The sequence below is a fragment of the Sorex araneus genome, chromosome 1 (genome assembly GCF_027595985.1).
Source record: "Sorex araneus isolate mSorAra2 chromosome 1, mSorAra2.pri, whole genome shotgun sequence".
NCBI lineage: Eukaryota > Metazoa > Chordata > Mammalia > Eulipotyphla > Soricidae > Sorex > Sorex araneus.
This window is the reverse complement of record NC_073302.1, coordinates 367,010,716-367,032,542: the sequence shown is the minus strand read 5'-3', so window position 1 is coordinate 367,032,542 and position 21,827 is coordinate 367,010,716. Positions and strand designations below refer to the sequence as shown.

Genomic DNA, 21,827 nt, shown 5'->3' with positions numbered 1-21,827 from the left:
CCTTAGTTCCTTTCAATTGAAAAATGAAATCTGCGTTCTTGTCAAAAACGTGTCATCCGCGCACCGGGGCGTTTGTACATTAGAGCTGACCGTACTCCATGCAGATCAGAGTGGACGTGGAAAGGAGGTGTCGAACCCCATCCTTCGGGATCTGGGGAGATCAGATACCTGGGGAAGAAGAGCTGGACTGCGGGGGCCCTGCGCGTGTCTGGCAGAGCGGGCTCCGAGATCTGTTCAAAAGTGCGGGTCCCTGCTCAGGGGACTTGGGGATGAAATGCACGAAGGACGCCGTCAACGCTGTCCAGCCAGGCCAAACGCCCTTCGGAGTCAGGGTCGTGCGTGCAGGAGGTGAGGAGGTGGGGAGATGGGGAGGGGGGTCGGGGAAGAGGGACATTTCCCGGGGCTTCTTCTTGCAGGTCTGACTGAGCCTTTGTGCTGCAGCGCCCGGTTCCTGGAATGTAAAAACTCTTAGAAAGGGCGGGGAAGAGCATGTCGGAAGGGCCCGATTCGGGGCGAGCTGGGCCCGCAGAAATGACAGCGGCAATTCCGGCCGCGAGCACCCGAGGCGGGGGCGGCGGCGGACGCGCTCTGCCCTGAGCGGGCGTGGCGCGGGGTCGGTACAGCGGGGAGCCGCTGAGAGGCTAGGGGCGCAGGCGGCGGCGGCAGCGGCGGGCGCCCCGGGTCCCTGCGGCGGGCGCCCGGAGCTGGGCTCCACCTGGCCTCGGCGCGGCGCCGGGAGAGGCGGGGCCGGGCGGCGGGGCGGCTGCTGCGCCCCCTCGCGCCCGAGCGCGCTCCCCGGCGTCCGGCGCACGCGCGAGGCCGGGAGGGAGCGCGCCCCGGCGGCGGGAGGAGGAGGAGGAGGAGAAGGAGGAGGAGGAGGAGGAGGGCGAGCCGGAGGAGGAGGAGGAGGAGGAGGGCGGCTGCGGGTAGCCGGACTGCGCGCGCGGTGCTGGCGGCGGCGAGGAGCGCGGCACGGAGGGGCGCGCTCCAGTTCCCAACTCGGAGCCCCGACTTTGTAGATGGGGCTGCTCGGCGGCGCCTGCGGCTGAGCCAGAGCGGCGGCGGCGGGCGTAGGGGAGCGGCGGGGGCGCCGAGGCGGCTGAGGTGCGAGTCGGTGAGTTGCCGGGGGGGCCCCCAACCACGCCGCGCGGGTAACGGTCCGGCCGCGCGCCGCGCCGGGGCCACCCGGGAGGCGCCCTGTTGCTCGCGGCCACGCGGCTGCACGCGGGGACCCCGGCCCGCCCCCCTCGGCACCTGGGCGCGGTGCGGGCTGGGGGGCGCGGGCGGGCGCGGGCGGCCGGGCGGGCCCGAGCGCCGCAACGTGTCCGGCGCCCGCCGCTCCCCACGCGCTCGACCCGGGCCGGGGGGCCCCCCTCGGAGCGCGGGGATCGGGCGGCGACACGCGGCCGCGGCGGGAGTGGCGCGGGCACTGACACCTCTGGGGGGTCCGGGGAGGGGGCAATCCCGCCGGCGCGGGAGGCGGCGTTTGGGCAACTCCGGCGGCCACTTCCGAGAGGCACGAGGCGCCAGTTGCCTGAGCGGAGAGGTGCGGGGCCGAGCACGCGCGCCTCCGGGGGCGCTCGCAGCCCGGGCACGGAGATCTGGAACCCGAAAGGTGCCTGGGCAGAAAAAAAAAATGTATCTATCTAATAATTATTTATTCATTTATTTGGCGGACTGGAGGGTCCTGGGGGACTTCATGCACGGAGCCTAAGGTGGCTGTGTGATCACAGGATGTGGGTTGGTGGGTGGGTTCTTATTTGCAGAAGGACTTTTTTTTGGGGGGGGGACACTTTATTGGGAGTTTGATCTCCACCTCACTGGCTCCAGGGATTACAGCTCGGCGATTGCGGCAGCCCTTAAACTCCCGCCGATGGGGGCAGGCTCTGGTATCTGCGTGCAGGGAAGGTGGAGCGGGGGAGCAGTCGGGGCAGGCGAGTAAGGGAAATTGGGAGCGGATGGGGAGGGAAGCTCAGAAAATTCTCCGCAGCACTTCTAAGCGGCTGGGTAAGGTCAAGCCGGCCACGCGTTTCCCTTCCCTGCCCCTTCGGGGACTGTTGGAATTTCACTCGAGGCTCCCTGCGTGGGGCCCCGTGCACGGTAGGCTCGGATCGTTTGGGTGGGTGGGGGGGGGGCGCGTTTAAATGCTCTTCGGTGGAACTCCGGTTTAGCAGCCATTTCTTCCGGAGAAATTTCTGAGATGGTCCTTTAGAAACTTGGGCGTGTGGACAGTAGTAGGCGAGGCGTCAGACACTTAGCAGTGCGGAGACGGTGGCGGCCCTCACTTCCACCGTGGACCTCCTTCCTGTAGTGCTGCACGTTTTTACATCCATCTGTGCAGGAGGTATCAGGCCTGAGGAGTGCTGCGTCTCCTGCGCCTGATTAAAAATCAAGAACTTTGGCGTTTATCATTCTGAGATTCCGTGTCCCTGAAATCTGACATGCATGTGACTGTTTGAATGTGTGGTCCCACTCTGTTTCACTCTTTAGGGCCGTGTTTTATGTCCCACTCGGGGTTACATAATATACAGATGGGCACACTTTTAATCGCTCTCCTCGCTTCCTATCGAGATGGCATTCTCAATATCATTATCGGAAATTAGGCTTGTACACCCAGCGTATGCTACTCTTTTCCATCAGGAAAAAAAAAAGAATTTTTTTTTCTCATTCTCAGTTCAGTAAACACTGGGGGAAACTAAGGTACTTACTCAAGTCCGGTGGCTCTGTAGAAGACAGGATCTGTTTTTTGTTTTCTTAGGCCAACTGTTGGAATTTTTCAAAAATGAATCCTTTTTTTCCTTCAGCATTTTAGGGAGCAGTTTGCTTTTTTTCCTGAGTCTCATTTCAGGATGAAATTGTTCCAGAAGATAATACAGTCTGCTTCCTTCCCCTTTCCTCTCCCTCTTTTTAGCTAAGGATAACTGAAAAATAAGACATGTGGGACTCTTTGAATAAAAGCTGTTCTTAAATGGAAGTTATTTGAATATTTACTGTCCCTTTATTTGCTATATAAAATATGGGTTGTTAGCAAAAAACAGTGCTTTTTAAAACATATTGTGATAGCATAGTGGGTAGGGCATTTGCCTTACATGCTGCCGACCTTGGGTTCAATTCCTTTGCCTCTCTTGGAGAACCCAGAAGCTACGGAGAGTATCTCGCCCACACGGCAGAGCCTGGCAAGATGCCCTTGGCGTATTCGATATGCCAAAAACAGTAATAAGAAGTCTCACAATGGAGATGTTACTGGTGCCCGCTCGAGCAAATCGATGAGCAACGGGATGACAGTAACAGTGATTTTGACATCCATGTTTTGTTAGAAATAAGGAATGTCAATAAATTATTATTGATAATTGCTTGTGTTATATTCAGCATGCTAAAAACAGTAACAAGTCTCGCAATGGAGATGTTACTGGTGCCCGCTTGAGCAAATCGATGAACAATGGGATAACAGTGCCACAGTGCTTGTGTTATAATATTACTGATCACTCAGGGTTATAAGTAATTCAGGGCCAGAGCTAGTCAAAGTGTTTGTTAATGCACCTAGAAAATAAGTATTTTTACATTTTTACTTTTACTTTTGACATTACTTACTGTCTTATAAATTACTCAGTTCTTAGCAAAAGAGGATTTTGCAAATTAGACTTCTAACTACTGGCAATAATTTTCTCTCCCAAAATTGTTCATTTGGTAAGAGACTAGATTTGTATCAGAACTCTTTTTTGCAAGGGCTGTGGCGATGCTTACTTTATTTTAGGAAGAATAGATACCTGCCCATCAGATAAAACCAGTACTGGGATATTTGAGAAAGCTGTTAACCTATTTCTGAACATTTATGCTCGCTTATTTTACCTTATAGATCCTTCACCTTTATGAATATATGAACAGATAAACTTAGGAGTTCTGTTGTCTGATATGGTGCTGATTTTAAGATTTCACTTTTTCATTGTAAGAACCTAGTTCTGCATGGAGTGTTTGGATTTTGCCAGGTTAGCCTCAGAAGCTGCATTGCTTTCCTGCTCTTGCTGCTGTTGTGTGTTGCCACTGGGAGGAGACTTTACAATTTTATTTGACCATATCCTTTCCTCCTTTACACTGGCTGCTAATCATCTCTGGGCGCTTTGCCAAACTGCTAGAAATGTGTTGATAAAGATGCACTCAGACACTAGTCTTGATCAAGGTGTCTAATGTCTTTTATTTCTTTAACTCACACCATATTCACAAAGTTCCTCCCTTTATAGATTGTGTTATTAACAGTCTGCATGTTTTGGTCTGCTGTTAAGTGGGCTAACTAATGTAATGAAAGATGGGATTTTGTGCATCCATTAAAGCATTTCAAAGATCTGATTTTACTGACATTCATCTTAGGAGCAGTGTAGTTATGTGTTTGGTGTACACAGGTACTGGCAATCTCGAAAGATCTGAAGAGAATATCACTGTTGAAGTGTACTTTGTCTCATTCTCTGTCTCTCTCTCCCCCTCCCCTGCCTGTGTATATCCCATTGGAAAAAGACTGATCTATTTTAGTAAGCTTTTAGAGGAGCACATATTGAAGCATCCCCTGTACATAACTGTAGACAACTGTACCATATAGGTGAAGTTCTTCATGTGTAGTGATGGATACGATTAAGATTCACACCTTGTGTTCACTAAATTCTGTTGAGTGATACAGTAAAGTCAGAAGTCTTTTTGAACAGTATTTAAATTTGTTACTGTTTAATTTCAATTCAATAACAACATGGGCTGGAGCGATAGCACAGTGGGTAAGGCGTTTGCCTTGGACGGGGCTGACTGGGGTTCGATTCCTCCATCCCTCTAGCTGGGTAAGCTACCGACAGTATCCCGCCCACAGGGCAGAGCCTGGCAAGCTACCCGTGTAGTATTGGATATGCGAGAAACAGTAACAAGTCTCACAAGGGAGGTGATACTGGTGCCCGATCAAGCAAATCGATGAACAACTGAACAATGGGATGACAGTTATACAGTGATACTGAACAATTAACATAACAAATGATAGTATATTTACAGTAACTTAAGAACTTGATTTCCTTGACCTTCCTTTGCTATGACCTTAGTACAACCTTGATCTTAGTAAATTCATTATTAGCAGTTTAAATAGGATAGAATATGGAATTTTTATTATCATCATCAGTTCTTTAAGATGGGCTTTGCATTGGACCTAAGATTATTTTAAATTAAAAAAATGTATAGATAAAAAATGTGTGCAAACATACCAGTTCAAGAAGAGCTCTTCTTTGCTTCAGTGATATTCGTTCCTGACTAACTTTAGGATGATGTTAAATAATGGGGGGGGGGTGTTCTAAAGACTTATCTATTAAAGTCAGGGCTTTTGGCTTTAGTCCCAAGAAACAAATCCTTGCCAGGTTTTTTACTTAGAAGGTTTTTCCTCCACTACTCAGCTCTACCCATTCTTCTGTCACTCTGTTTAGGAAGTTTGTTTCTCAATCTGGGAGATTTCCATATACTTTGTATCTTTCAGAGCCTAGCACTTTGCTAGCTACTTAGTAGCACTTAAGAAAGACTGAAGGAAGAAAAAAAAAAAGAAAGAAAGACTGAAGGGAAAGCGTTAGCTTATTAGCTTTTTATAGAGCGTCTTCACACTTCTGGGCTTTTGGAAATCTTTTGTAAAAAGTGATTAAGAATATCACTTGATAAATCTACTTATTACTGGAATATTCATTAGAATTAGGGGTGAATAGAGCAGTTGAAATCAATTGTTTATTATATGATATATTAATGGAATTTTTACATGTTCCTTTGTTCTTACTAGGATTGGATAAGTGCTGGGGGTGAGCAGCTGAAGATACACTGAACATTTTTAGAAATTTTTGTGGAACTGTATGAGGAAAATGAGCCTATCAGGGGCCATATGCATATGAAAGGAAGTAGAAAGATTGAGGAATTCTTCTAGGGAAGTCTGATGGGACCCTGAGGGACCACATTTAGGAGGATGGTTTTTTTGTTTGTTTCTTTGGTTGTCTTTTTTTTTTTTTTTTTTTTGAGGGGGGAATGGACCACTTCTGGTGATGCTCAGGGATCTCTCCTGGCTCTGCACTCAGGAATTACTCCAGGCGGTGATTGGGGGAGGTTGTGGGATGCTGGGGGTCTACCATGGGTCCGCTGCATGGGAAGAAAGCGCCCTACCTGCTGCACTATCACTCCAGTTCCATAGCTTAGGCGTTTTAACCTAGAATAATGCCAGCTTAGTTGAATGCAGACTTTGAGAGTATAATATATACTTGATGATACCTTTATGAATTGATTTCTTGCAAGGGGGCTCTCCACACAAATGGACATTAGTCCTTTAGGGATCCCCAAACTTATTTGTCCTGCAACCTTCTTTTCAGAAAAGAAGTCACTCAGCACTTCCCTGTTAATCTACCTTCTTTAAGCAAAGAGAAAGCACCCCTCAATTGCTCCCTCCTGCCCCCATTGCTGTGATCCAGGGAATGGTGTCCTCTCTGGAAAATGCTGCTTTAGAGAGATTTTAATTGAGTAAATCTGGTGCCTGGTGCAGAACTGGACATGTTTATATTTTTAAAATCCCCAATATCTAATGTATTCATAAAGTATAACATTCCATGAAACATTTTTTTTACTGGATGCATAAAGAGGAGAAAGGAAAACTTCTTTGACAAAGCATGTTTGAAAAACTGGATAATCACTTGCAAAAAAAAAAAAGAAGGAAAGAAAAGGGGAAAAAAATGAAGAAACCAGATCCCTATCTTATACCACTTACAAAAGTTATCTCTAAGTGAATTAAAAGACCCCTAAATTAGGTCAGAATTTATTTAAAAAAAATTGAGGAAAGCATAGGTGAAGTTCTTCAGGATATGGACCTCAAAAGTGACACCATTGGCAAGGACAACAGAAACAAAAATAAACAAATGGAACTATATAAAATAAAAAGACAATATGCTTTTGGTTTGGTTTTTTGGACCACAGTTCAGTGGTGCACAAGGCTTCCTCCTGGCTCTGCTCAGGGGACCATATGTGGTACCTGGGATCAAAGGCCCTGGGCAAGACAATAATATTAATCCTTATGCTTTCTCTTCCCACCCCCAACTTGAGCTAAAATAAGAAACAAATATTGCTCAAAGATATATATAAAGTACTCACAAAGTTCAACAACAACCAAAACCAAAACCAACAACTCCATCAAAACATGTTGAGAGGAGATGAACACTTTCCTGAAGAGGACATGTGGACAGCCATATGACAAAATCTCCATCATTACTTATCAGGGAAATGCAAATTGAAATTTCAGTGAGATATCACACCAGTGAGCATGGCATATATGAACTGGAAACAACCAGTGCTAGTAGTGACATTGTATAAAGGAACCTTCATTCACTGTTGGTGGGATAATAAGCTGTTTCAGCCTCTATGGAAAAGTGTAGTGATTTCTCAGAATATTAGAAAAGATTTTCTTTTCTTGAACTTGCCATTCCATTTTTGCATCTAGCCCCTAAACCCAAAAATGTTCATTCGAAAAGGTATGTGTTCACTGAAGTATAATAGCCAGGATATGGAAACAACCCAAATGTCCTGTGGCAGGTAAGGAAATAAAGAAGTTTGGTATACTACTCAGCTATGTGGTCGAAGATGAAATCTTTATTTATTTATTTATTTTTAAGGGTACAGTTACAGATTTATACATTTTTGTGCTCATGTTTTCCCCATACAAAGTTCAAGAACCCATCCCTTCACCAGTGCCCATTTTCTACCACCAGTAAACCCAGCATCCCTCCCACCCTCCCCAGTCCCATCTCCCCACCCCCCACACACTGCCACTATGGCAGGGTATTCCCTTTTGTTCTCTCTCTCTGATTAGGTGTTGTGGTTTGCAATAAAGGTGTTGCGTGGCCATTGCGTTCAGTCTCTAGTCTACATTCGGCACACATCACCCTTCCCCTGCATGACCTCCAACCACATTTTACTTGGTGTTCCCTTCTCTGAGTTTCCCAGAATGAGAGTTCAGCCTCCAAGCCATGGAGTCAACCCCCTGGTATATATTTATCCTATTCTTGGGTGTTAGTCTCCTAGTCTATTATTCTATATTCCACAGATGAGTGCAATCTTTTTATGTCTGTCTCTCTCTTTCTGACTCATTTCACTTAGCATGATACTTTCCAGGCTGATCCACTTATATGCAAACTTCATGACCTCATTTTTTTCTAACAGCTGCATAGTATTCCATTGTATAGATGTACCAAAGTTTCTTCAACCAGTCATCTGTTCTAGGGCACTTGGGTTTTTTCCAGATTCTGGCTATTGTAAACAGTGCTGCGATGAACATATAAGCGCAGATGTCATTTTGACTATACTTTTTTGCTCCTCTGGGATATATTCCCAGCAGTGATATTGCTGGGTCAAATGGGACCTCAACCTCTAATTTTTTGAGAATCGTCCATATTGTTTTCCAAAAGGGCTGAACCAGTCGGCATTCCCACCAGCAGTGTAGAAGGGTCCCTTTCTCCCCACATCCTCTCCAACAGCGGTTGCTTTTGTTCTTTTGGATGTGTGCTAGTCTCTGTGGTGTGAGGTGGTATCTCATGGTTGTTTTAATCTGCATCTCTCTAATGATTAGTGATGTAGAGCACTTTTTCATGTGCCTTTTGGCCATTCGTATCTCTTCCTTGTAAAAGTTTCTGTTTATTTCGAAGATGAAATCTTAAAGTTTGCTGCTACCTGGCTGGAACTGGAGGGCATCGTGTTAAGTGAAATAAATCACAGGGAGAAGAATAAATACCTGGTCATCTAACTCATCTGCGGTACGTGAAGAAACAAAATGAAGGAATAGACAGAATGGAATGATGAATTACAAAACAGATTCCAAACAGTTTGGGGAGTGGAGAAGGGGAGAGGTGGGGAAGGAAGAGGAGGACCAGAAGCAGTTCACGGACACTGGTCAGGGGTTTGGGGCACTTTTGTAGTGTCAAATGTGCAGTAACTTGGTACATTGAAGTTCTAAACATGAACACTGTTGTAACCGTGTTACCTAAACTGCCCAAACAAGCAAGCAAAAACAATCTCTTAAGTCTCTAGGGGCCAAGAAGTTGACGTAGAGGAGTGGAGCCCAGGGCCCTTCCCGTACTTCTGGGTGTGGTTGGCCCAGCTCTCCCAGCCCAAATAGCACCTCATCACTCAGCCAAGCCACATAGTGCCAGACAGAACCACCAAACTATCACTGTGAGTGGCCCCTGGGTCCCAGGAACTGCTGGATGGAACTCGTATATGTAGCGTATAGTGTATGTGTGTGTACACATAAATGCGTTTTGTTTTGGTGGTGGTGGGGGGGGCACTCCTGGCAGTGCTTTGAGGTAACTTGTGGTGCCACACTTAGTAATCCTGGCGGGGCTCACAGGACCATATGGGATGCCAGCGATCAAACCCAGGTCACCGTGTACAAGGCAAACTCTATGCACTGTATTATCACTCCAGCCCCTGCACATTTCTTTGTAAAGACCACTTTATCTCTACGTGTCTTTTAGGGTTTTGTGCCATTCAGATAATTCTAGAATTTGGTCTGTATCCCCTTGGCTTTACTTCAGCCAGATTGATTCCATCTCTTTGCTCTTTCATCTTTGTTTGTTTCTTCCTCTGCCTTGTTTTTTTTTTTTCTAAAAAGAATGTTCAAGCTTGCTTCCCCCAAGAAACACTTTTCCTGGCCACATCTACATTTATTTTCTGCATATGGAAAACTACACAACACTTATGTAACTGCCAAGTAGCTTGTAAGTGACTAGCTTATATGCTTTCACTCACAGGACCCTTGCACACGTGTGCTGGATTTTGTCCTTTTGAATATCTTTATTATTTGTTTCTCTCAGTGCCAGGACTTGGAATTTAGAGGAATTGACTTGGTATATTGATCATGGCTTGAACAGTATTACTGATTGCTTGCTCGGTTTCAGGAGCCATGTTTAGGGTTCCCTAGACTTTCTGTTATTTCTCATCATAAGTAAAATGAAACCAAAGTTAATGCCTATTAGTTTTCTGTGATTGCTGTGACAAATTGCCACAAACTTGATGACAATACTGAAGAGAATTATACTCTCTCATCAGCATTATTGAGCAACACTCAGGTTGTAAGCAGAGAATGGTGTGTGTGTGTGTGTGTGTGTGTGTGTGTGTGTGTGTGTGTGTGTGTAAGGGAGAAGGAGAAAATGAAGAAGGGAAATACATATGGGGCATATGTAATGTATATTTGTTTATTGCATGCGTTTCAGTCCCACTTGGTGATCCAGGATAATCTACATCACAGTAGCCTTTTCTTGGCCATATTAAATAAGACCCTCCTAGGGTCTTTAAGCAACACCCATGGTTGGGTGTTACCGAACATCCTAGTCAGAAACTAAGATGTGACTGTCTTTCAGGAGTCCATGCTTTTACCACATTGATAATTCAAACAGATCAGTAAAGAGAGGCTTTTACTCTGTTCTCAACTTCTGAGATAGTATGTCTTAGCCGGCGACAGTTTTGCTGTCTTTCCCTCACTCCTTCAGGGACACTTGACTGTCATAAGGGGGGAGGTGCTGCTGTTGCCATTTATGAGAGGCGAGCAGAAAACCTGCGGGTAACGGACAGGACCAGCCTCCACAGCCAAAGGTTGTCTCCTCCAAAATGTCATACACCTGAGGCTTATAAATATTTATGAAGAGAGCTCTTAGCTAATAATTTTTTACATATCATTCTTAAAAAAATTATACCTAAATCAGCACATAAAACCCTCTAATCTGACTCGTTCTTGACTGTTGGTAATTATTGGTTGATTGAAAATTGAGTTAAGTGATGAGGAGTTGTAAAATGATTCATCTTTTGCCTGAAAGTCTGGGTCAACATTCTTCTAGGGTAGAAATCAAAACTTGCAAAGGGCTTAGGATCAATCTGGTGTTTCATGACTTCTTGGTTGTGTAAATTATTTTCCTATGCTTAATTAAGCTACATTTGGCTATTTGTGTTCTTGTTTTGTGTCTTACTTTCTTTCTGATGCATTCAGCTTGGTTTTTTAGAAGCAATAAAATAACTCCTGTAGTCTTGTATCAAGTGTAGTATTGTGTGTATTTTATACACACACACACACACACAAATATCTATAAACCCATTAGGCATCATCACTATCACTGTCATCCCGTTGCTCTTCAATTTGCATGAGAGGGCATCAGTAATGTCTCCATTGTGAGACTTGTTGTTACGTTTTTGGTATGTTGAATACACCATGAGTAGCTTGCCAGGCTCTGCCGTGTGGGTGAGATACTCTCAGTAGCTTGCCGGGCTGTCCGAGAGGGGCAGAGGAATCGAACCTGAGTTGGCAAGGCAAATGCCCTACCTGCTGTTCTATAGCTCCAGCCCATTAGGCATCATATTTTATACAAAAATTAATGACTTTAAGATAAAGGAAATGCAGCTCCCAATTCCCATCTACAGTTTATTGAATGACTTCTAACCTGGTAATACAAGGGAAGCTTTCGCCACAGTTGCTTGCACTTTTTGTAACTTAGGAAATCTTGTTTTAGTGCTATAACAATAGTTTTTCATTTCTGTAAATACCTTACTGTTATTATTAGTTTAATATTTGAGTTACTCTTCTAGTAAATATATTGACTTTTCATTAATGGTCTTTTTATTTTCTTTTTGAGTCTCACTTATTGGGAAAATGCTTTCAATGTGCGAGAGAGAGAGAGAGAGAGAGAGAGAGAGAGAGAGAGAGAGAGAGAGAGAGAGAGAGAACACATACCTGGCTTTGTGCTCAGGGACAACATATATGGTGCTGAGGATCAAAACCAGGTCAGCCGTGTGTGCAAGGCAAACACTCTACCTGCTTTAGTATCACCCTGGTCCTCACCTTTTCTTACATAGTTGTTAATAGAAGTCCTTGAGCTGCAGTGCATCATCTGATGATTTTCTTCATTTTTTTTCTTTTGGGTCACACTCAGCAATGCTCAGGGGTTATTCCTGGCTCTGCACTCAGGAATTACTCCTGGTGGTGCTTGGGGACCATATGGGATGTTGGGAATCAAACCCAGGTCAGCCATGTGTAAGGCAAATGCCCTACCCGCTGTGCTATCACTCCAGGCCCACTTATAATTTTCTTAGTCTGGAAAGAGAGCGAGAGACTTCAGCTTTTCTAAATTCCAGCTCTTTGTTCAGGATATACCTTCGTTAGGTAGAGAATAAATTTTCTGGCATACATGTTTGCCATTACTACTGAACTTACTCTATCTCAGTTCTAAAGTAGCACCGCTATCCTATTGTTCATCGATTTGTTTGAACGGGCACTAGTAGCATCTCCATTGTGAGACTTGTTACTGTTTCTGGCATATCAGTTCTAAAGTAGCATATATAATACCTACTTTATAGGTTTAATGTAAGGTTTTAATTGGATAATGTAAGTCAAATGTTTCATACAGGGTCTGATACATTTTAAGTGTTCAGTAAATAAATGTCACTACTTTTTCCAAATCTGATAATATGCTCTATATACAATGGATTAATTTGGCCCTGGAATTATCTTTGTTTTTAACCTAGACTATGTATGTCTATGTAATGTACAATCATGTTTTATTAAAAAATTACTTGCATATAAGTAAGGTTGCCTTTACATTTTATTAAAAAAAAAGACCCCTTTATATTGATATAAACACTGGTTAAAGAAGTTTAGGGGCCAGAGCATTAGTACAGTGGTTAGGGTACATAACAGACACATAACAGACCTGGACCCCAACCCAGAATGGTCCCTCGAGCATAGCTGTGAGTGATGCCAGAGCATGAAATCAAAAGTAATGCCTGCCCATTGCTGAGCGTGGCCTCAAAAAAAAAAAATAAAAAATGTCTTTAATCCAGTGAAATTGCTTATTGAAATTAGAATATGGCCATGCATGTTTTTATATGCATGGAGTCAGCTGTCTTTCACTTTTTGAAACCAGTAACCTTCTGGAAGTGGGGGTGGATAAGTGAGAAGCATCTCAGCTGCGTTTTCACATGGGCAGAGCTTGTGGAGAGGCCGATAAATGCAGCAGTCACAGTGTCCCTTGCCTTCCTCGGCACATGCTTAAAGACTCTAAGCGAGGGAAACTTTCCCTAAAAACTTAAGATGCTATAGGGGAAGTAAAGGTTAGGAGTCTGAGATTGTAAATAAACCCATAAATACCCTTATAAACTTTGAATGTTCATCCAGTTAAAACATCAAATAAACTATATCATATCTACAGCATTTCAGGCAAGTTAATTAGAATGTGTCAATTGGTGGCAATAAGTTTCTATGTCCTTCCTCCCTCCCTCCTTTCCTCCCTCCCTCCTTTCCTCCCTCCCTCCCTCCATCCCTCCCTCCCTCCCTCCCTCCATCCCTCCCTCCCTCCTTCCTTCCCATTGTACTATTGCTTTAGCCCCTACTACTGCTTTATTGAAAGAAGCTTTTCCCATGTGGGACACAGAATGAAGGGCTCATAAATCCCAAGAGGCATATTTCAGAATGTCTTATTCTGAGCCTTATTTTCACTTAAAAGTTATCAGCTTCTGGTTCCAACTGTTGTTCTAGAGATACCATAATTTGAATGTGTGAGATAAAAAAATAAGCTTTTAGTAACCTTTATTTAACTCAGCTTGCTATAGCCAAGTGTGTATTTATAGTTCTTTTCCACCCATGATAATTTCATGCCAGTACTCATCAGAACATAACATAATGGAACACCGACTTGGCTCTGTCCTTTCTCTCCTCCCCAACAGACTGATTCTAGATTGAAAGCTGGGAAATAGTTGCTTCTGCCTCATCTAGAAGCACATTGCAGATGTCTTCTACTGGGTCATCTCCTTACTTCCCTTCTCTTTTATTTTTCAAACCTGCAGTTCCTTCCCAAAATATCTCTTAAAAAAACATATGATTTGTTGTCAAGCAGAAAATTTTTTACCAAAAATGTCATGTACACATTTGATTTTTACAGTATAGAAAGTAATGTAAAATAATTTGCCTTTGCTTAATTTGAGGAAAAAAAGCTGTCTTTGTATTAAACAGACATTGTACCATGACCATAGGCTTAATATTTTAACAGATTAGAAAACAGTACAGATTAGCATATAAATAATGTATTGCCGTGTGTAGGAAACTAAATCCTAAAAGAGGATATGAAAGGAAATTCTCATCTCAGGGAAGGACATGCTTCGTAGTTGACTGAATCCATTCGGTGCTGAGTTCTCAGATCTCTTTTAGCTTCAAACGTTGATTCTTCCCTGAACATCACTGGGTACCAAGAGTGCAAAACTTTGATTCTGAAGAAGCAAGAAGTGGTCCCTAACTTGATTAGGTAACAAATTGGAAAGAAAAGAGTTTAGTTGGATGGGGATGTGAGTAAGGGAGGCGTTTAGGAGGGGGTGAACTAAGACCACATCTATGGGAAGTAAGAAGATCACTGTGGTTAAAACAGTTTATACTAGGCAATAGGGGAATTAGATTCAACAGATGGAAATCTAGATTTTATTTTAATTTTTTAAAAATATTTTTAATAAATCACTGTGAGGTACAGTTACAGACTTATAAGCTACCGTGATTACATTTCAGTCATACAATGATCGAGTACCCATCACTCCACCAGTGCCCATTCTCCGCCACCAGTATTCCTTCCACCATCCCCAACTCCGTCCACTCCCCACCCAGCCTCTGTGGCAGACACATAAAAGCTAGATTTTTAAAAGATAAATACCAAGCAATGCAACAAACTCATAAATATTTCTAGTACAGTATTGTCATTAAACTATTTTAACATCATCTGTGCCATGCTGAGTGGATTAGAGTGAGGAAAAGAATAGTACAAAGAGATTTGCAAGTGATAATTGAAAGGTAAAGCAGGTAAAGGTAATTGAAAGGTAAAGAGTTTGGAAGACAATGGCATAGAGAGGCTGGCAAGCAAGAAGTGAATATAAAACGAGTATGAAAATTCTAAATTTTCTGTTGAAAATTGCCAACATATGACACGTGCTGAAGTTTCCAGGGAATTCTTAAGCCAGGGAGAGTCTTGAGTTTTCAGAGCTTTGGGTCTTTCCCCAAATTAAACCCTGCTTTTGTTAGTTTCTTTTAGGTTTTTAGTAAGTTGTTCTGTTCTCTAGCATTCAGCAGATTGTCCTCAACTACTTCTGATAATTAAAAAAAAAAATTGGGGCTGGAGCGATAGCATAGCAGATAGGGAGTTTGCCTTGCATGCGGCCGACCTGAGTTTGATTCCCAGCATCCCATGTGGTCTTCTGAGCACTGCCAGGAGTAATTCCTGAGTGCAGAGCCAGGAGTAACCCTTGTGCATTGCCAGGTGTGACCCAAAAAGAAAAAAAAATGTTGTTTGGAAGTTATACCCTGCAGTACTCAGAGGCTACTCCTGGCTCATCTTAGGGGAGTGATATTTGTGGGACCATGCAAGTGCTAGGGCTAGAATCCTCCTGTAGGTGAAACAGTTCACAGGACAGCCTCCAGTAATATGGGATTATTTTGCCAAATATGTCAGTCAGTAGTGCCAAGACTGGGTAAGCATGAAATGCAGCGAAAGCAGCTACGCCCTGGAGAGTGTTAGAGCTCTGAGTCAATGTCTTACTCTCCTTTTCCTTAGACTTGACCAGACACTCCTTCTCAGCTATTTTCTCTCAGCAGCTTCTGATGCATTCAATTGTTTTTTTTTCAGTATATATAATAAGTGAATTTTGTTTGTAATGAATAAAAATTATTAATTTTTAAAAATTTCTTTAATTGAATCACCATGAAATTCATAGTTACAAAGCTATTTATGGTCAGATTTCAATCATACAATGATCCAGCACCCATCCCTCCACCAGTGTCCATTTCCCACCACCAGTAACCCCCGTTTTCCTCCTGCCATCCACCCCACCCCCAGCCAGCCTCCATGGCTCTATAGCAGGCTCCTCTGTCTCTCTGTCTCTGTCTGTCTGTCTCTCTCAGAAGGCATCACATTTGTTCCTTTACCTACTATCAACATGCAGTTTCTATCCAGGGTGGTCATTTTCAACTATCTTTGTCATGATGGTCCCTTCTCTATCCCAGTTAATGTGCTCAGTTGTTAATTGTTAAAGGTTTTCTTTGTATCTTACCTAAGGGTATGTATATGACAAATATTTCCAGATATATCCCTCTTCTCTATTTTTCCCTGGTCTCCCCTTTCCTTCCCTCCCCTCCCTTTCCTTCCCTTTTCTATCTGTTAAGTTTGTGTGTCTTGTGCTTATTTTTACTAATTTAATTCTGGAAAAGTCTATTTCCAAAATCTGCAGCCCATTTGATTTGCTTTTCCCTTGTAACAAGTCTTGTCCTAGATCTGGGTTGAGCTAGTTTTTGAATCCAGATTTGTGTGTGCTTGTTTAGCTTTGAATTTTTGTAGGGTTTTTTTTTTTTTGAATAATATTTGAACCTGTTCTAATTTTTCAGGCAAGAATATTTTCTGGTAATATTTGAATTGACCTGCTCTGAGTTTTTTTTATGAGAAGCTTGTTTAGGTAAATTGCTTAATTTTAAGGAAAATCAACCATCCAGGGGTCACAGTGTAGCTTTGTGGTAGAGCCCTTAATTTTTCATATTTGAAGTCTTGGGTTAGAGAGGTGGTTCAGGGGAGAAAGGGAGAGATATTATTGCTTTAAAAATTGTTTTAAATGTAGCCATATTTGGTGGCCCAGGATGGGGACCATGTGGTATTGGGGAGCAAACTCAGGGCTTCATTTATTTGTGCTATACATCCCCAATCTAAGAGTTACTAATTTTAAAATCATTCCCACCTGCTTGGAGTTAGAGAATACCTAATAGCATTATACAAGTTTCATAACTATTTTATAATTTTTAATGGACTGGAGCAATAGCACAGTGGGTAGGGCGTTTGCCTTGCACACTACCAACCTGGGTTCGATTCCTCCGTCCCTTTCGGAGAGCTCGGCAAGTTACCAAGAGTATTGTGCCCGCATGGCAGAGCCTGGCAAGCTCCCCGTGGCATATTCAATATGCCAGAAACAGTAACAAGAAGTCTCACAATGGAGACGTTACTGGTGCCCGCTCGAGCAAATCGATGGGATGACAGTGCTGCAGTGCAGTGCTAATGGAAAACAGTGAAATTCTAGAATGAAGCAGGAAATACAATATTGGGAGGGGGATTGGGCCACACCTGTAGTGCTCAGGGAAGCATGCTGTGCGGGAGTCAAACCCCAACTTCCCACATGCAGAGCCAGGGCCTCACCCGTTGAGCCATTTCTTTGAGGCTCACAAACATTGGTTTATTATTTTATTTTTCAGTTCTTGTTTTTGTTCTTGTTTTATTATTGGGCTGGAGCGATAGCACAGTGGTTGGGCATTCGCCTTTCTCACGGCCGACCCGAGTTCGATTCCTCCGCCCCTCTTGGAGAGCCCTGCAAACTACCGAGAGTATAGAAACCGCACGGCAGAGCCTGGCAAGCTACCCGTGCGTATTGGATATGCCAAAAACAGTAACAATAAGTCTCTCAATGAGAGACATTACTGGTGCCTGCTCAAACAAATTCATGAACAACGGGATGACAGTGACAGTGACAGTTTTATTATTGTTGTTGTTAAGCAGCAGTGTAACCCATTAAAACATTAAGAGAAAAGTTGGGTGAGCTGTCACTAATGAAGAAATGGTGATATTTTCTTTTTTTGTTATTTTTTAATTTTATTGAATCACCGTGAGTTACAAGCTTTCATGTTTGGGTTACAATCACACAATGATCAAACACCCGATATTTTCAAAGAATCACAATGTTTTTTCTTTAACCTACCTCCATTTGATATTAGTTTAAGCATATTGACCATTTAATACAAGGAGCCCCCTGTATGCTAGCTGCCCTGCCCAGGAGCGGGAAAGGAAAGTGGACACCTCTGTAGTGCCCTGGGGGCCATCACAGCATCCTCAAGCCCTGTGCACTGAGTCATCAGGCTCTCTGGGTCAGCATGAGTATTCCCAGGAGTGGTCCTTAAGTCCCAAGAGCACTTCGTGAATGTCCCCAGCTCCCAAATAATTAAAAGTACATGTAATACTGACTGCTCTCTATCTGGCTAAATAGTAAAAAAAAAAAATGGAGTTCAAAGAAGTTATTTCTTACCTCATTCTCTTAATTTTGTGAAGACAGACACATAAATGAAAATACTGTTTTCTTTATTTGCAGTGATTATGTTCTATAAAGCTTTTTGTGCAAACTGACGTAGTTAATACTGAGTCAGTGCTTCTAGGGGAAGGACAGGGAGAGATTCCTGTGAGAGTCTAATCATGTTTTTATGAATCAGTCAATACAATCAGTTTATGTGCATTTCTGTTTAAAACACATATTTTATTCGGACATCGAGCAGCCTTGTCAGGGTGATTGTGACACATGTGTTTTTCTCTGTTACAAATCAGTCTTTTGGGGCTTAGGCACACTAGGCAACACAGTATGGGCAAGACAATTAAGCTGCTACAAAATGTACAAAAATGTGAAAAAATACAGTGCTAACTAGATGACAGGAAAGGCTATTTATTTTAAGTGCTAAACTGAAACAGAAAGTCACTGTGTTGCCTTGTATTTAAGCTGGAACACGTGGCATTAGGCAGGGTTTTTACTTTTTTTTCTGATTTATGAGTCCACCAAATGACCACCAAAGTACCATGAATATTGATTTGGGGGTTAAAAATATAGATATAGCAGGTAAGCGAATTCACATATACAGAATCCGCAAATAGAATCAACTACAGTACAATGTTAAGATATTCTAAATAATGCTAGGATGAGTGAGGTACAGGCAACATTTAAAACAACATGAAATTGTAATCATATGAAGCAGATGGGTCTGGGAAATAGCACGTGTCCTAGTGTGACTAGAATGGAAAGAGCCATGCTTAAGGAGAACCGAGAAAGGCTGTTTGAACAGTTCAAAGGGAAGATTGTGGGCAAGAAAGATAGTCCAGCATGTAGGGTGTTTGCCTTGCATGCAGCTGACCTAGTTTCTTTCCCGACACAACATACAGTTTGTCACATTCCACCAGGAGTGATCCCTGAGTGCAAAACCTGGGGTAAGCCCCGAGTATCTCCAGTGTGACCCACTACCGCACACCCATGTAAATCATGGGGCTTTAATAAAATTGAGACACTGAAAAATATTTTTAAAGGTCTTGGTAACAGAAAAGCTATAAAGAATAAATGGGATAGTTCAGAAATGCCTGAGTTCCATTAATTGAGATAGTAAATAGAGGGGGCTAGGCCAATTTAGGAAATAACACATGGTGTTTGGGAAGTGTTATAATTATTGAGACATCTTTACAGAGTCTGACAATGAAGAACTAGAGGGTTGAATGGTATCGGCATGCATTTTACTAATTTGTAAATATCAGAATGCTTTCTAATGGTCAAGGCACTGCCTAGTGCTGGGGAGATAAAGCAATGAATGAATTTCTAGTGAGGGAAGACAAACAATGGTGAAAAGATAGATTCAGGTAGTACTATAATGAAAATGAAACTAAGAGGAAAAAGGGAGGAGCTAGTTTGTGTTGCGTGTTTGGGCTCATTCTCTGCAGATGTAACAATTATTGAGATAAAAATGAAGAGAGCTTATATATGCATAGGGCCGGATAGGAAAAGTATTCTGAGCAGAGAAAATAGAAAGAAGATGGTAACTATGAGAAATAAATTGGGCATGATTGAAAAACAGAAGGCAGGCCCGTACAGCTGGAGATGAGTGGATAGCTGGGAGAGAATTGTAGAAGATGTACTCAAAGGAGTACACAGGATACTGAATTACGAAAGCTTTTTTCCTGGAGGTCATGGTGCAAATTGTGGATATTTTTCATAGTGCAATGGGAAGCCATTGGACAGCTGTACAGAAGATTAACAAAATATTTTAAAATTTAAAATCACATGTCTACGGAGCTGAAAAGACAGCTCAGTGGGCTGAAACACATGCTTTGCTTGCAGAAGGCCCAGGTTCGATCCCTGGCCCCTCATGGTCCCCTGGATCACAACCTTGAGTGACCCTAGAGTGCCAAGTTGGGAGTAGCCCCTGAGGCACATCTCTTCTCACCGCCTCCTCCCCCCAAGGCCTCAATAATAATAATTAAGCCAGATGTCTTTATTTTTAGTTTTTGGTTTTTCCTCAGAATCATTTTGACTATTCAGGATATTTCGTGGTTTCGTACAAATTTGCAAATTGTTTATTCCATGTCCTTGAAAAATCCCATTGGTATTTTGTTGCAGTTTATATGAATCTGGAGATGACTTTAGGTAAAATGGTCATTTGAATAATGTTTATTCCTCCCATCTGAGCACTGGATGCCTTTCCATTGCTTTGTGTCTTTTGTTTTAGTAATATCTTGTAGTTTGAGTGTATAGGTCTTTTCACCTCCTGTATTATGCTTACTTTCTCCCAGGTACTTGAATCTTTTTGTTTTTTGGACCATACTCAAGTGTTCTGAGCTACCCAACAGGTGCTCCTGGAACCATGCCATGCTGGGGATCAGAGCTGGCCATGAGCTAAGCCCCTGCCTTTGCTAGCTTCTCTAGCCCTATTTGTCTAATTTAATGCAACTCTAAAGAGGGTTGTTCTTATTTTTTGTTTGTCTTTGGGCCACACCCAGTTGTGCTCAGGATTTACTCCTGGGAGATTGGACCTTAGGGATTCTTTTCTTTCTTTCTTTTTTAAAAATTTTTTATTAGTGAGTCACCGTGAGGTACAGTTACAACATGAACTTTCGTGTTTGCATTTCAGTCATACAGTGATCATTTACCCATCCCTCCACCAGTGCCCATTCTCCTCCACCAATGTTCCCAGTATCCCTCCCAACCCACCCCACTCCATCCCCCACCCCCCCACCCTGCTTCTGTGGCAGGGCATTCCCTTTTGTTCTCTCTCCTTTTGGGTGCTGTAGTTTGCAATAGAGGTGTTGAGTGGCCTTCATGTTCGGTTTATGGTCTACTTTTAGCATGAATCTTGCAACCTGAATGGGTCCTCCCAACAAGGGGATTATTGTCTTAATCTCCCTTTCCTATAATTCATTGTTTGCTACACCAAAAAGACAGATTTATGTACATTAATTTTGTGTACTCTTACTGTATTGAGCCCATTTTTAGCAGGTTTTACTGTGACATCCACAAAATAGTGGATGTCACTATTCTTTCTGCTCACTCTTCTACTTCTTTCCCAAATTGGATTTCTTTTGTTTTCTTTCTTTCTTTTGGAAATTTTCTCTTTTTTTAAAATTTTTCTGACAGTGACTTTTCAAACTGTGCTAAAAATTAGCAGTGTCAGTGGACTGACTTACCTTGTTCAAGACCGTAAGGGGGGAAGCCTTCAGTTTTTCATCACTAAGTATCATTTGTAGCTATGAGTTTGTCATATAGGGTCTTTATTCTGTGGAGGTAAGTTCCTTCCATTCCTCATGTATTGTTTTTATCATAAATAAATGTTGAATCTTGTTAGAAGCTTTTTTGGCAATTGTAATTTTAATCTTTTTTAAAAGTGATATAATACATTAATTGCTTTATACGTGTTTGAACCAATTATCCTTGCATCCCACTTAGTCCTATTGAGTGATATGTCTGATGTGCTTGCTCTTAGATTCAATTTGCTAAGATTCTGTTGAGGATTTTTTGTCTCTGTTCATCAGATACTGTGTTGTGCTTCCTTTCATCATTCTGCCTTTCCTTGTTTGGACATTGTAGTGATATTTGCCCATGTGTTTCTGTCTTTTTATGTTAACTATTTCTCTGGTGACTCTTCATTTTTATCATCTGAAATCTCTGCTTCAGATCTTTGTGGTTACCATGAAATTGTATCATACCTTCATATT

At 42.7% G+C, this 21,827-nt stretch overlaps 1 protein-coding gene across 5 annotated transcripts in view; it reads left to right on the top strand.

The window, feature by feature from the left end:
- Positions 1-327: 327 nt before the first annotated feature.
- PALS2 (protein associated with LIN7 2, MAGUK p55 family member) overlaps positions 328-21,827 on the top strand; it is a 94,716-nt gene continuing 73,216 nt past the window's right edge. For 2 of the 5 annotated variants that reach the window (XM_055130928.1, XM_055130920.1), the window contains exon 1: positions 328-348. The gene's annotated coding sequence lies outside the window, so the exon portion shown is untranslated. Of the gene's footprint in view, positions 349-892; positions 1,115-21,827 lie in introns of those variants that run through there. The other 3 variants (XM_055130942.1, XM_055130932.1, XM_055130952.1) reach the window with 2 other exon arrangements.